The following is a 15,018-nucleotide window of genomic DNA, read 5'->3' as shown; positions in this document are numbered from 1 at the left end:
GATTTTAAATTCAAAATGGGTCTGACCGAACCGTCCGGTTTCGGTACCACAAACATGGTGGAATAGTAACCCCTTCCCTGTTGAAGGAGGGGAACCTTCACTACCACCTGCTGGAGATATAGCTTGTGTATTGCTGCCAACACTACCTCCCTTTCCATGGGGGAAGCTGGCAAGGCCGATTTTAGGTAACGGTGAGGGGGCGTCACCTCAAATTCCAGCTTGTATCCCTGAGACACAATTTGTATAGCCCAAGGATCCACCCGTGAGCGAACCCACTGGTGGCTGAAATTTCGGAGACGCGCCCCCACCGCTCCTGGCTCCGCCTGTGGAGCCCCAGCGTCATGCGGTGGATTTAGTGGAAGCCGGGGAGGACTTTTGTTCCTGGGAACTAGCTGCATGGTGCAGCTTTTTTCCTCTACCCCTGCCTCTGCCAAGAAAGGATGCACCTCTGACTTTCTTGCTTTTTTGTGAACGAAAGGACTGCATTTGGTAATACGGTGCTTTCTTTGGCTGTGAGGGAATATATGGCAAGAAATTTGACTTCCCAGCCGTAGCTGTTTAAACTAGGTCCGAGAGACCGTTCCCAAACAATTCCTCACCCTTATAAGGTAACACCTCCATGTGTTTTTTAGAGTCGGCATCACCTGTCCATTGCAGAGTCCATAGGACCCTTCTGGCAGAAATCGACATTGCGTTTATTCTAGAGCCCAGCAGGCAAATGTCCCTCTGGGCATCCCGCATATATAGGACAGCGTCTTTGATATGTCCTAGCGTCAGTAAAATAGTCTCCCTGTCCAGGGTATCTAACTCCTCAGACAGAGTATCTGTCCATGCTGCTACAGCACTACACATCCAGGCCGAAGCAATTGCTGGCCTCAGAAGAGTACCAGAATGTGTATAAACAGACTTCAGGATACCTTCCTGCTTCCTATCCGCAGGATCCTTTAGGGCGGCCGTATCCTGTGACGGCAGGGCCACCTTCTTAGATAAGCGTGTCAACGCTTTGTCTACCCTAGGGGAGGATTCCCAGCGTAACCTATCTGTTGGCGGGAAAGGATACGCCATAAGTAATCTTTTGGAAATCAGTACTTTCCTATCAGGGGAATCCCACGCTTTTTCACATAACTCATTTAATTAATGTGAAGGGGGAAAAGTCACTTCTTGCTTTTTCTCCCCAAACATATAAACCCTCTTGTCAGGGACAGGGTTTTCCTCCGATATGTGCAATACATCCTTCATTGCTATAATCATGTATCGGATGGCTGTAGTCATTTTAGGCTGCAACTTTGCATCATCGTCGACACTGGAGTCAGAATCCGTGTCGACATCTGTGTCAACCAACTGGGATAGTGGGCGCTTTTGAGACCCTGACGGCCTCTGAGCTGTAGAATCAGACATGGGTTGAGACCCTGACTGATTATCCAACCTTTTATGCAAGGAGCTTACGTTATCATTTAACACCTTCCACATACCCATCCAATCAGGTGTCGGCGCCGTCGGCGGCGACACCACATTCACTTGCACTTGTTCTGCCTCCACGTAACCGTCCTCGTTAAACATGTCGACACAAACGTACCGACACACCGCACACACACACAGGGAATGCTCTAATTGAGGACAGGACCCCACAAGGCCTTTTGGGGAGACAGAGAGAGAGTATGCCAGCACACACCCCAGCGCTATATAACCCAGGGATTACACAGTAATTTAGTGTTTACCCAGTAGTTGCTGTTTATGATAATTTGCGCCTAAATTTATGTGCCCCCCCTCTCTTTTTACCCTTTTTCTACCTTGATACTGCAGGGGAGAGCCTGGGGAGCTTCCTCTCAGCGGAGCTGTGGAGAGAAAATGGCGCTGGTTAGTGCTGAGGAAGAAGGCCCCGCCCCCTCAGCGGCGGGCTTCTGTCCCGGGTCTGTGTAAATAAAATGGCGGGGGCTCGTACATATATACAGTGCCCAGCTGTATATATGTGTCTTTTTGCCAAGAGGTATCCTAATTGCTGCCCAGGGCGCCCCCCCTTCGCCCTGCACCCTACAGTGAACGGAGTGTGTGGGTAGTGTGGGCGCAATGGCGCACAGCTGCAGTGCTGTGTGCTACCTCATGTGAAGACAGGAGTCTTCTGCCGCCGATTTCGATGTCTTCTTGCTTCTGCCGGCTTCTGACTTCTGGCTCTGCGAGGGGGACGGCGGCGCGGCTCCGGGAACGGACGACCAAGGTTAAGATCCTGTGTTCGAACCCTCTGGAGCCAATGGTGTCCAGTAGCCTAAGAAGCGCAACCTAGCCGCAGTTAGTAGGTTTGCTTCTCTCCCCTCAGTCCCTCGTAGCAGAGAGTCTGTTGCCAGCAGAAGCTCTCTGAAAATAAAAAACCTAACTAAAATACTTTCTTATTATCAAGCTCAGGAGAGCTCACTAAAAGCACCCAGCTCTGGCCGGGCACAGATTCTAACTGAGGTCTGGAGGAGGGGCATAGAGGGAGGAGCCAGTGCACACCAGGTAGTACTAAATCTTTCTTTAGAGTGCCCAGTCTCCTGCGGAGCCCGTCTATTCCCCATGGTCCTTACGGAGTCCCCAGCATCCACTAGGACGTTAGAGAAATTGGCAAATTCACCACTGGCGCCCTGTGCTCTTCACAGAAGAAAGCAGGTTCTCACTGAGCACATGTGAGACGCCAAGGAGAACGTTCTGCTGCCTGCAACATCCTCCAGCATGACCGGTTTGGCAGTGACTCAGTAATGGTGTGGGGTGGCATTTCTTTGGGGGGCCGCACAGCCCTCCATGTGCTCGCCAGAGGTAGCCTGACTGCCATTAGGTACCAAGATGAGATCATCAGACCCCTTGCGAGACCATATGCTGGTGCGGTTGGCCCTGGGTTCCTCCTAATGCAAGACAATGCTAGACCTCATGTGCCTGGAGTGTGTCAGCAGTTCCTGCAAGATGAAGGCATTGATGATATGGACTGGCCCGCACATTCCCCAGACCTGAATCCAATTGAGCACATCATGTCTCGCTCCATCCACCAACGCTACGTTGCACCACAGACTGTCCAGGAGTTGGCAGATGCTTTAGTCCAGGTTTGGGAGGAGATCCCTCAGGAGACCATCCACCACCTTATCAGGAGCATGCCCAGGCGTTGTAGGGAGGTCATTCAGGCACGTGGAGGCCACACACACTACTGAGCCTCATTTTTACATGTTTTAAGGACATTACATCAAAGTTGGATCAGCCTGTAGTGTGTTTTTCCACTTTCATTTTGAGGGTGAATCCGAATCCAGACCTCCATGGGTTAATAAATTTGATTTCCATTGATCATTTTTGTGAGATTTTGTTGTCAGCACATTCAACTATGTAAAGAGCAAAGTATTTAATAAGAATATTTCATTTAATCAGATCTAGGATGTGTTATTTTAGTGTTCCCTTTATTTTTTTGAGCAGTATATATGTATATATACACACACACACATATATATTATACACACACTAAAATCATTTTGGATGAGGTTAAATTCATGTTCTTCACCTGATTCACTCCTAAAAAAAAAAAAACCACTGCAATTTCTGAGCGTTTTTTTGGGGAGGGAAAAATCGTCGCTCAAGTGGTTAAACAAACAACAAGGTCTTTGCCAATTACTTCTATGGTATGCACTAAATCATGGTTGACTGAATCTAATTTTTTTTTTTTTATTTCAGTTACTGTATTATTTTTACAATGGTGTCACAAACCAAATAATAAAATGGCAAGGATACAATAGATTGGTACTTTGCTATAAACACATGGGGCCGGATGTAATGAAGTCTGATAACAAATATATACACAGATAGGTACAAGTGCGCAACCAAGAGCAGTTGGTGTAGGGATGGTCAAAATCCCTTGTATATAAAGTAAAAAGAAAAATAAGTATACCAGCGCTGGCTGTAGAGAATATATCTAACAATTGGACGGTTTGTTTTGTGAAAAATAAACACAATTACATAAAATACATAAAAAATAGCAAATTATATATATATATTAAAAGTTCACATGCAATGGTTATATGGGGAGTTTAAATCATTTGTAGCCACCTCTCTATGTTAAATCCCGGTTGTAAATCCACTCATACGTTCCTATGTATAGTTCCAAAAACTTGGCTAGGACATTCTCCAATCAGGTCACTGTAAATGCAGTATGTTTTAACTGGATATTAATATGAAATGATCCCTTGATGATATCTTAGCTTAGGAATGATCCATAAGTAGCTGGGGGATGAACTGGATAAAGTGCTGCAGTGCAAATCCAGTGGTGGAGCAAGTGTCCAAACAATGCCAATTTAGATAACAGGAGTCTAGATAGATGGAGAGTGGAATGAGCGCCAGGTGAATAAAAGAGTTGAATAAGCTCAATGCATTTCGCTGGTTATTAGGCATCCAGCTTCCTCAGGAGTATAAAAAAAAAAAGTAACTATACACAAGAACGTTTGAGTGGATTTACAACCCAAATTTAATGTAATGAAGTACAAGTTGGCCGGAGGTGCAGGTTCCTGGGCAAACTCCGGAACTTCATCACAGCCAGCTCTTGATGCCAAATTAGAGGTGAGGGGCCTACTGGGAGATGTAGTTGTCCCAGCTGCTGCTCAAAGACACATTAGGCAGGGGGGGGGGGGTTGGTCACACTGCTGCAGAAGACCAGCCCATTGGGTTCCGAAGGAAGACAGCACTTCAGAAGGTGAGTAATTAATGCCTAATTAAGCAAATTGAAGACTTCCAATTGTGTAATTGGTCATTAGGGATTGGGGGGGGGGGGGGGGGGGGTCACAAAAGGTACCAGAGCAAGCTCTGCTGATTTTTTATAAAAATAAAAATTTGTAGGAAAAAATCAGACTTGCTCTTGCGGTGCATACCTAGAAATCATTGCGTCTCATTTTCTTTTCTGAAATTGAAAAGGAAAGTGCAGGGTTTTTAAAAAACACGTGCACACTTGAATATGCCCCATTTTAGTATGTCTGGACTGTTATTAATAACTCAAACTTTTCTCCTCCTTAAGGGCCTAATTCAGCATGGAAAGCAATTTAGAGTTTTTTTCGCAAATTTGGACGATTATTGAAAGACTGCGCATGCACTGCATATGCAATGTGCATGCGCCAGAGACACATTGCGATCGCGGTGCATTCGCAAATATTAAAGTGAAGCGATTGCATAATGATTGACAGGTTGTAAGCTTTTGGGGTGGTAACATGGTGTTTTTTGGGAGTGGTGGCCAAAACGCAGGCATGTAATGGCCGTTTGGCGGTCGGGCCTCTGACATCTGCGATCACTTGCATGCAACAGTATGTGCAGGTTTGTGGATGCTCTGGCTTGGCGCAGATTGAATTTACCCCTTTGATGCTCCTGATTTTGCTTATGGATTGCGATGCATACGCAACTGCAGGGGCTGCCTTTTTCCATTTCTGTCTGGCAACTACCTGTGCAAATTCTTTGCAATTGAGAGTGCAGTAGTAGCAATAGCGATCCATGCTGAATTAGGCCCCAAGTTCGATGTCTAGGAGTCATCCTCAACTCTCTCCACTCTCTCTCCTATATTCACTACCTTTCTCTCCTGTTTCCATCTCTGCAATATTTGCATAATCAGGCTCTTTCTGGAAGTCACTAAAACATTTATCCAAGCCCTCAGCTTCTCTCACCATGATTGCTGTACTCCCTGGACCATTTCCCACATAGCATCATCACAAGTCTATCCTTAACATTTCTGCCTGCTTTATTTCTCTCTTTAATCACCCTACCTGTGCTGTTCTCCTGTGCCACTTGTTACACAGTCTCTAGTGTTCACTCTAGGGCAAACAGCAGACAGAGCGCATCCGGGAGATAAGGCAGTTGTACGCACACATGGCCCAAAAAGGGATGTCGCCACCCCGGAAGGGGGAGTGGCTTTTTAGGCTCATCACTATTCCCACACATTGATAATAGACGCTATGTGCATGGCATCTTCTCACTGGCTGTGAATGCTGACCAGCAACTAGATGATTAAAAACCATCATGTTTAATGGTTTACCGCCATGATGGTACAGAATTACCCAAATGTTTTGTTTTTTTTCTTTACAAGGTACTGGCACATGGAGCATAGCTCCCCTCCTTCCACCCGACACACCCACCCCAAAGCTCTGATTGACCTGCTGTCCAGGGAACAGTAAAGCAGGGATGACCTAGCAGATAGTTTTTACATCGAGGTAAACCACCAATGGTACCATCAATAGTTAACTGTATGATGGCCATTCCTAGATAGCCACCTCTCCTCATTCCCGATGACATTCTCCCATGCCTATATCCAGGATTTCTCCAACCCAGACACTGACCTGACGCGCCACTTAGCTCTTTTTCTTTGAGGTCCATAGGATCCAGAGGGATGACTTTGGGGTGTGATAGTGGAGATCAGGACAGGTGCCAAACAGTTAAGCTTTTGAAGCTCCCAAGATGCACTGGTCCCACTCGCTCATACCCAGCCCACAGCTTAGGATCTTAAGTTTTAGCAAACCCAAAGCAGGAGCTAGAGAGGAGAGAAGGATGGTGCATACAAGAAACAAAACACACTATCACCATCAGTAGACGGGAACTGGTGACTTGTATACATTTATTTAATTTGAACTTCTGGCAACACTGCCAATGTCTTCTGGAAGAAAATGAAGAGGGCTGAAATCTGGACCTTAATGGAACCCAGACTTTAAGCCCTTATCCACACCAGCCTGCAGGAAACGTAAGCAACGTCCCAAGTGAAACTCAGCAGGCGTATTTGTGCGTTTCTCGCACCAAGAGACATATCTCCTCCAGATGTGATGATAGTGTTTTGACGTCACAGGTTTCCTGGCCTGAACCATGGTAGCAATAACCTTTTTGGAAAGGCCCTTGTGAGATAGGATGTACCGCTCAACCTCCATGCCGTCAAACGAAGTCGCCATAAGTCCGGGTAGACGAACGGTCCTTGTTGAAGAAGATCTCTTCATGTGGTAGAGGTCAAGAGTCTTCGACGGACATGGCCAGAAGATCCGCGTACCAATCCGAGGCAATTAGAATTGCCTGGACTCCCAGATTTCTGATGCGCTTGAGCACCCTGCGGAGTAACGGAATCGGAGGAAATAGGTAGACCAGCCGGTAAGGCCAAACCGATGTCAGTGCATCCAGTGCCCTTGCCTGAGGGTCCCTGGTTCGTGGGCAATACCAGGGAAGGTTCTTGTTGAGACGAGAAGCCATCATGTCGATTTGCAGTTAGCCCCACCGGTTGATGACCTGCTGGAACACCTGCTGTGGAGTCCCCACTCCCCCGGGTGGAGATCGTGACGATTTAGGAAGTCTGCTTCCCAGTTGTCCACACCTGGAATGAAAATTGCTTTTGCATTTCTTTCCGCCCAGGAGGAGTACTGTGACACCTCTCGCATGCAGGCTCTGCTTTTTGTCCCTCCTTGTCGATTGATATACGTCACTGCTGTGGCGTTGTCCGACTGTACCTGGATTGCGTGATCCTTGAGCAGAGGAGAGGCCTGAAGCAGAGCATTGTAGATTGCCCGAAGATTCAGAATGTTGATTGGAAGGAGGCTTTCGTGGGCTGACCACCTGCCCTGGAACTGCGCCCCTTGGGTGACAGCTCCCCATCCTCCTAGACTCGCATCTGTCATGAGGAGGGTCCAATCCTGAATCCGAAACTCCAGCCCTCCAGTAGATTGGGAGGACTGCAGCCACCACAGGAGGGAAATCCTGGCCTGAGGTGACAACTGTATCATCCGATGCATCTGAAGATGTGAACCGGACCATTTGCTCAGGAGATCCAGCTGAAAAGTTCTGGCATGGAACTTGCCATACTGGATCGCCTCGTAGGAGGTGACCTTCTTCCCCAACAATCTTATGCAAAGATGGATGGACACTCGAGCAGGTCAGAGTACCATGTGAACCATTTCCTGAAGTGTTCTCGCCTTGTCCTCTAGTAGGAACACCTTCTGGGCCACAGTATCCAGCAACATCCCCAGGAACAGAAGCCGTTGAGACGGCTCCAGGTGGGACTTCTGTAAGTTGAGGATCCGATGGCGTGACCAAAGTAGGATAGTGCTGTCGATATGGAGCAACAAAAGCTCCCTGGATCTTGCTTTGATTAGAAGGTCATCAAGGAACAATGTTGACTCCCCGAAGCTGGATCATCATCTCAGCCATCACCTTTGTGAAAACCCTCAAAGCTGTGCACAGGCCAAAGTGCAGTGTCTGGAATTGGAAGCGATTGTCCAGCAGTGCAACCCGCAAGTATGCCTGATGAGGCGGCCAAATCGGAATATGGGAGGTAGGTATCCTTGATATCCAAGGAGACCATGAATTCCTGTTCTTCCAGGCCCGCAACCACTGCTCGCAGGGTTTCCCTTTTGAACTTGAACACCTTCAAGTAAGGATTCAAGGATTTTAGATTCAAAATGGGTCTTACCAAACCGTCCGGTTTCGGAACACAAACAGGTTTGAGAAAAAACCCTTTGCCGTATTGCGGTAGTGGTACTGGAACAATGACATGGGACTGGACCAACGTTAGGATGGCCTGTTGCAACACAACTTGCATATCCTCCAAAGCTGGTAAGCTTGATTTGAAAAATCATTGGGGAGGAGTACTGTTGAACTCCAGCTTGTAGCCCTGAGAAACGAGATGTGACCCAGGTATCCTGGCAGGAAACCTCCCAGACGCAGCTGAAGTGACGTAGTCGAGCTCCCACCTCGAGATCCTTTCGGGGTGGGTGGGCACCGTCATGCTGAGGCCTTAGCGGAAGCAGAACTGGTGGTCTGCTCCTGAAAGCTGGTGCTTGCAGGCTTTCTGGACTTACCTCTGGTGCCTCTAGTCGCATTGGAGGCACTTCTGGCCTTAGATCGAAATCTGAGAGACCGAAAGGACTGGACAGACGGCCCGGGTAGGAGCGTCTCACCGGTGGGGCCCCAGAGGGGAGAAACGCGGATTTCCCAGCTGTAACTTTGAAAATCCAGGTATACAATTCAACCTCAAAGGGTTGACATATCGGACATCATAGTTTTAAGAGACCCTAGCCAGTGGGGCTCTGGACCCTCTCCCCCAGCCCCTTCACTGATTTGTGAAGATTGGCTGCATTGTTCACATGAAACAGAATCAGATGATAATGGAGTAAATCTGGTGTGGCATACACTGCACAGCTATTGTTTACCCATGTTTCACAGTAAGCACAATAACATACACATACACCCAGACAGTTAAATTGTAAGCCTGCCCTACTGTATGTGAGAGGAGACACACAGAGAAGGACACCAGCACACCCTTAGCTGCACAGCCCCAGTGAGGCTGTCGGCTAACTATATCACAGTAAATACTAACAAATTCTGTTCTGTACAGGACCCAGATAGTGTACAATAGCGGCTCTCCCCCTTTGCTACACCCTGTACCAGATATCCAGTGTGGCTGAGGAGTCAGGAAGCGCTGTGTGTGCTGTGGATGACTGCAGTAGGCAGAGGAAGGCGCCAAAACGCATCTGGCCCCGCTCTGAGGAAGCTCCGCTCCCTCCAATGGCACCGGAGCTATAGTGATATACTGTATTATACTGGCAAAGTCTCCTTTCAGCTTAAAAACATCACAACAAGTGCTAGTCTACACGGGGGATCTTAGCGGGATCCCCCGGGCGGGTACAGTACGCTGCACCCGCATTCAGCCGCACAGTGAACCGGGGGACCCCCATAGCGGTGGCCCCGGTTTGTACTCACAACAGATGTCACCTTCAGGCAGTGTTAGGGGTGTGCGGCGTGCTGCGGCTGTGACAGCCAAGGCGCAATGCCCTGCTGAACAACAACCCCTCAGGACGGTGGTCCTGCAGCAGGGAAGCGGTTCTGCGCCTCGTAAGGCTGGTGACCACCTCCCCTAACTCCCACAGTGCAGGTATGCTGTTGCCCAAACAGCATACCGAAAATAAACATGAAAAATAAAATGAAGAAAACTCTCTGCAGCTCAAAGATGCGCGTCCTCTCTTGAGGGCACTTTTTTCTAAACTGCCTGTGGTAACGGGCATAGAGGGGAGGAGCCAGCACACCCAGCTGAAGAAATTTAAAGTGCACTGGCTCCTTTGGACCCCGTCTATACCCCATCGTACTAGAGTCCCCAATATTCTTTATGGATGCTTGGGCCAGAAACATAATTTAGCTGCAATGGGCACTAAGTTCAACTACTCAGCCACAGTAGAATGACGCCCTGGGCTGGGGAAGGGGCTACTGGGGAAGCGCTGACCTCAACCACCGGTTACCTGGCCTGTATGAAATGGTCTCCAGCTCCAGTAACATAAGCCCTGATGGTTTAGTGCAGTCCACAGGCATGGCTTAGGTGCACATCAACACCTCCGGTCTGTCTCCCGGGACCGGAGGTATGGACTGCCATGAATGTGGGTCTCACAATCGTGGGTCTCGCAATAGGGAGCACTCCTAACCTGTTCCCCATGCTCCAGTTGCAGTCCAGGCCTCCCCTGTGTGCCCCTGCTAGTAAGGGCTGCACAGTGTCCCTGACAAAAGTTCCTCACCGTGGCTGGAGTCGCGGCTCCGGTGGGGCTGTTGGAGCAGCAGCACTGGTGTGCAAAGGACTGCCTAGCACTGCATGCTCAATGTAAAATACACTGAAATAAAACAAATCATAAAATAAAAGCTTGGGCTGCATAAAGCCGCCCCACTATTTAATCGGTGACCAGCTCCTGCTGTCACCAAACAAAAACTGAAGAGCCTGATCTGTGGGTGGTGTATGAGGGAGATGGACCAGTGCATATTGGGACCTTCAAGAGCTTAACTATTTGGTGCCTGTCCTGGTCTCCACCATCATACACCAAGGTCATCCCTGTGGATGCCTATGGGCCCTAAAGAAGAAGAAATTAAAAAAAAAAAAATTAAATAATAATAATAATAAATATCAGGAGTAATCAATTGACCAGTTTTTAATTTTAACAAACCATGGGGGCGATTACATTGTTTTGCCCTGCAGGTACCACTAGGGGGCGCAAAACAGAGCAATTCAATTGCTGCTCCGTTTAGATGTCCGTTAGCTGCGGGGTTGACATTTCTTTTTGCATCCTTCAGAAGTGCAAGAAGAAATGTGTGCAAAGTCCATGGTTGAGGCGCCTTAGCAAGGACTTTAGAGGGGATTAGCTGCTACATGCAGCTAAACGCTATCTCTTTTGGCGCGATCAGCGCAATAAAAAAAAACATTTGAATTGCGACTCCCGAGCTTCCATCACTTTAGACAGGAGATCGGGTGCGCAAAAACAATTGAATCGCCTCCAACATCTTGATTATTTTGCCAACAATTGTACAGCCTATTTTGTATAATACTATTTATTAAAGGAAGTGTTCAAATAAATTAAATTAAAACAGAGCTGGACAAATCCCATGAGCAAAGTAGGCAATACGTCAAAACAATGTCTATTGGGACTAACTTCTACTGATGTCAGTTGAGGCACTTCTTCCCTAGCACTTCTTCCCTAGCTATAGTATATGTGACGGTCTCTTCCACTGATCTGACAGCTCCTGTCTCAAGATACTGAGAGGAAGATGTACAAAGTGGTGTATTCAGTAACTGTCGGATCCATTCCGACATGCATTTGTCGGAATGGATCGACAATGGTCGTCCAAATCCGACTATCGGATTTGTGCCGTACCCAGGGTGCTGTTCTGCTGCTGCTGTCAGCGGCTGCCAGGTGTGCGGACAGCGGCGGCGAGGGAAGCAGATGGTGGTGGCCGGCAGGGGCAGGTGAGGTCGGCGGGGGGAGCTGGACGGTGGCGAGCAGAGCTGGACAGCGGCGAGGGGGGGCTGCCAGCGTCTGTGGCAGTGGAGAGTGATGTCTGCGGCGGGTTGGGGAGGCGCTGCAGGGAGAGAAATGCCTGGCTGGGGGACGGCCAGGCAAGGTACCTTTCATCCCGGTAGCCCGCCGCACCGCTCCCCACCTCAATCCGACTTGTTTTCAAGTCTGATTGAGTTTGTCGGAAAGGGGGCCAAAACCTGTCGGATTTGGCCCCATTTCCGACAGAAGCACGCGGATCGGCGGCTATTCCGCCGATCCACGTGTTTTCCGACAAGTCGGGAATTCCCGACTTGTCGGAAAACAAAAATGCATTTTTTTAATAGGTCAAATAGGTTTTTTTTAAATCTGTCGGAAGCTGCCGTCTTTCCGACAAGACGGCAGCTTCCGACAGTTATTGAATACAACCCTAAGCCTTGGATAGTGTATGTGGAGAGAGATTAACTATGAGCCAATCAGCTCCTAACTGCCATGTTACAGGCTGTGTTTGAAAACTGTAAATTAAGAGCTGATTGGTATTTTAACTCTCTCCACAGCTTAGTACATCAGCGCTCAGTTGTGCTCTATCAGCCCCTGTCTCATGACAGTAAGTGTGCACGTTATTCTGGGAGTGTATTTACTTACCTCACTACTGAATTAATGCTGTACCTGCCCATCAGTAGCACTGCTGGAAAATGGTTTCCCACACATTGTAACGTGTGTGTACGTGTTACTGATGAGCTGCTTCTCTTCTACTCTGTAAATCTCATAATGAGACACATCTTCTATTGCTTATTTCAAGCTATTTCCCCACAATATCTTCCTTGATGACAAGTGCTGCTGATATCTGTAAGCACACATACTAGGCAAACAGTGTTTGCTGTTGCTACTGCCGGTACTTGTGGGCACTCACCATGAAACCGTGCATGCGTTCCTGTAGTCCGGTGTTGGCAGCAGTGTTTTCAACCCTAAAATTAAAAAAACAAGCAACTGATGAGTGATAAACAAGTGCAGCACCTGCGTCCTCACTCCTGCTTGTCTGTCTCTCCACGCACACACACAGGCTGGTTTTCCACACCCCTCCTTTCCCTTCCTGCTCTACAGGGTCCAATCCATGTCCTCCGCTATGAGCCTAGGCAGAGTCTCTCTCTCACTTCCTGATTGCATTAACTCCTTCAGGCCCTAAAGCCCAGTCTAGAACAGTGGCTAGAGCTCCACAGTAAAGCAGGACAATGCAATGTATTACAACAAGATTAGGCATTTTCTCTAAAACATAAAATATATGACGAGGCTGAAGTTAGCTTCTTATTCGGCCAGCTTCTTATTCACTTCTTATTCAGCTCCAGCTTCTTATTCACTTCTTATTCGTCTCCAGCTTATTATTCAGAAATTATTATATTCAAATAAATTAAATAAAGATAGATCACTAAGTTAACATTGCATACCTCCCAACGTGACCCTCTCCAGGAGGGACAGAATACTCTGCTTCTGGACTTCCCTCTTAAATTATGATTGCCGGCACCTGTGTGGAACAGGTTAATGGATAAGAAAGGTGTTAAGGGCCCTACTCACTGGCCGACCCGCCGCCGAGCTGCCCGACGGCGGATACGGCCGACGAGCGACCCGGCGGCGGGGGGGCAGTGACGGGGGGAGTGAAGTTTCTTCACTCCCCCCGTCACGCGGCTGCATTGAAGTGCAGGCAAATATGGACGAGATCGTCCATATTGGCCTGCATGCACAGCCGACGGGAGACCAGCGATGAACGAGCGCGGGGACGCGCATCGTTCATCGCTGGAGTCTCCACACTGAAAGATATGAACGAGTTCTCGTTCATTCATGAACGAGATCGTTCATATCTTTCAAAAAATCGGCCAGTGTGTAGGGGCTATTACAGCACAGGTGATGGCAATCATACATTAAGAGAAAAGTCCAGGAGCAGAGCATTCTGTCCCTCCTGGAGAGGGTAATGTTGGGAGGTATGGCATTGCATAAACTTCAAATAGTGTCCCTTACACCAATTTACGTTACATTTTGCATTAAACAAAAATGATTTAGGCATGAAAATGGTGGTAAAGCGGGCACAGACACCAGATTTCATCATTTTGAATAAGAAGCTGTAGTTGTGCAATGGTTAAACAGCGTTGGTCAAAAGATTTGACACTTGAAACTCACACAGGGTGGTCACTTACATATCACCCACCTGCAATTTGCCTTCACCAACAAGTATTTGGGCATGAAAATGGTGGTAAAGCGGGCACAGACACCAGATTTCATCATTTTGAATAAGAAGCTGTAGTTGTGCAAGGGTTAAACAGCATTGGTCAAAAGATTTGACACTTGAAACTCACACAGGGTGGTCACTTACATATCACCCACCTGCAATTTGCCTTGACCAACAAGCATTTGTGCATGAAAATGGTGGTAAAGCGGGCACAGACACCAGATTTCATCATTTTGAATAAGAAGCTGTAGTTGTGCAATGGTTAAACAGCGTTGGTCAAAAGATTTGACACTTGAAACTCACACAGGGTGGTCACTTACATATCACCCACCTGCAATTTGCCTTGACCAACAAGTATTTGGGCATGAAAATGGTGGTAAAGCGGGCACAGACACCAGATTTCATCATTTTGAATAAAAAGCTGTAGTTGTGCAAGGGTTAAACAGCATTGGTCAAAAGATTTGACACTTGAAACTCACACAGGGTGGTCACTGTCGTATCACCCACCTGCAATTTGCCTTGACCAACAAGTATTTAGGCATGAAAATGGTGGTAAAGCGGGCACAGACACCAGATTTCATCATTTTGAATAAGAAGCTGTAGTTGTGCAAGGGTTAAACAGAATTGGTCAAAAGATTTGACACTTGAAACTCACACAGGGTGGTCACTTACATATCACCCACCTGCAATTTGCCTCACCAACAAGTATTTGGGCATAAAAATGGTGGTAAAGCGGGCACAGACACCAGATTTCATCATTTGGAATAAGAAGCTGCAGTTGTGCAAGGGTTAAACAGCGTTGGTCAAAAGATTTGACACTTGAGACTCACACAGGGTGGTCACTTACATATCACCCACTTGCAAGTTGCCTTGACCAACAAGCATTTGGGCATGATAATGGTGGTATCCCTGCAATGTAATTAATTATCGCATTTCGAGTTTCAGCTATTTTATCATATTACATCCGCATCCAAGATGCGGATGGTGATAAATAGGCCCTTCAGTATTTTTGGAACTTGATGAATTTAGGTA

At 47.6% G+C, this 15,018-nt stretch overlaps 1 protein-coding gene across 4 annotated transcripts in view; it reads right to left on the bottom strand.

Annotated features, from left to right (window-relative positions):
* Positions 1-12,918, bottom strand: part of PICK1 (protein interacting with PRKCA 1) — a 272,889-nt gene extending 259,971 nt beyond the window's left edge. For 3 of the 4 annotated variants that reach the window (XM_063940387.1, XM_063940385.1, XM_063940388.1), the window contains exons 1-2: positions 12,821-12,918; positions 12,679-12,733 (exon numbers count right to left, since the gene is read on the bottom strand). The gene's annotated coding sequence lies outside the window, so the exon portion shown is untranslated. The other variant, XM_063940386.1, reaches the window with a different exon arrangement.
* Between the last annotated feature and the right edge of the window lie 2,100 nt (positions 12,919-15,018).

Source organism: Pseudophryne corroboree, chromosome 9 (genome assembly GCF_028390025.1).
Source record: "Pseudophryne corroboree isolate aPseCor3 chromosome 9, aPseCor3.hap2, whole genome shotgun sequence".
Lineage (NCBI taxonomy): Eukaryota > Metazoa > Chordata > Amphibia > Anura > Myobatrachidae > Pseudophryne > Pseudophryne corroboree.
This window is presented reverse-complemented; position numbering and strand designations above follow the sequence as displayed.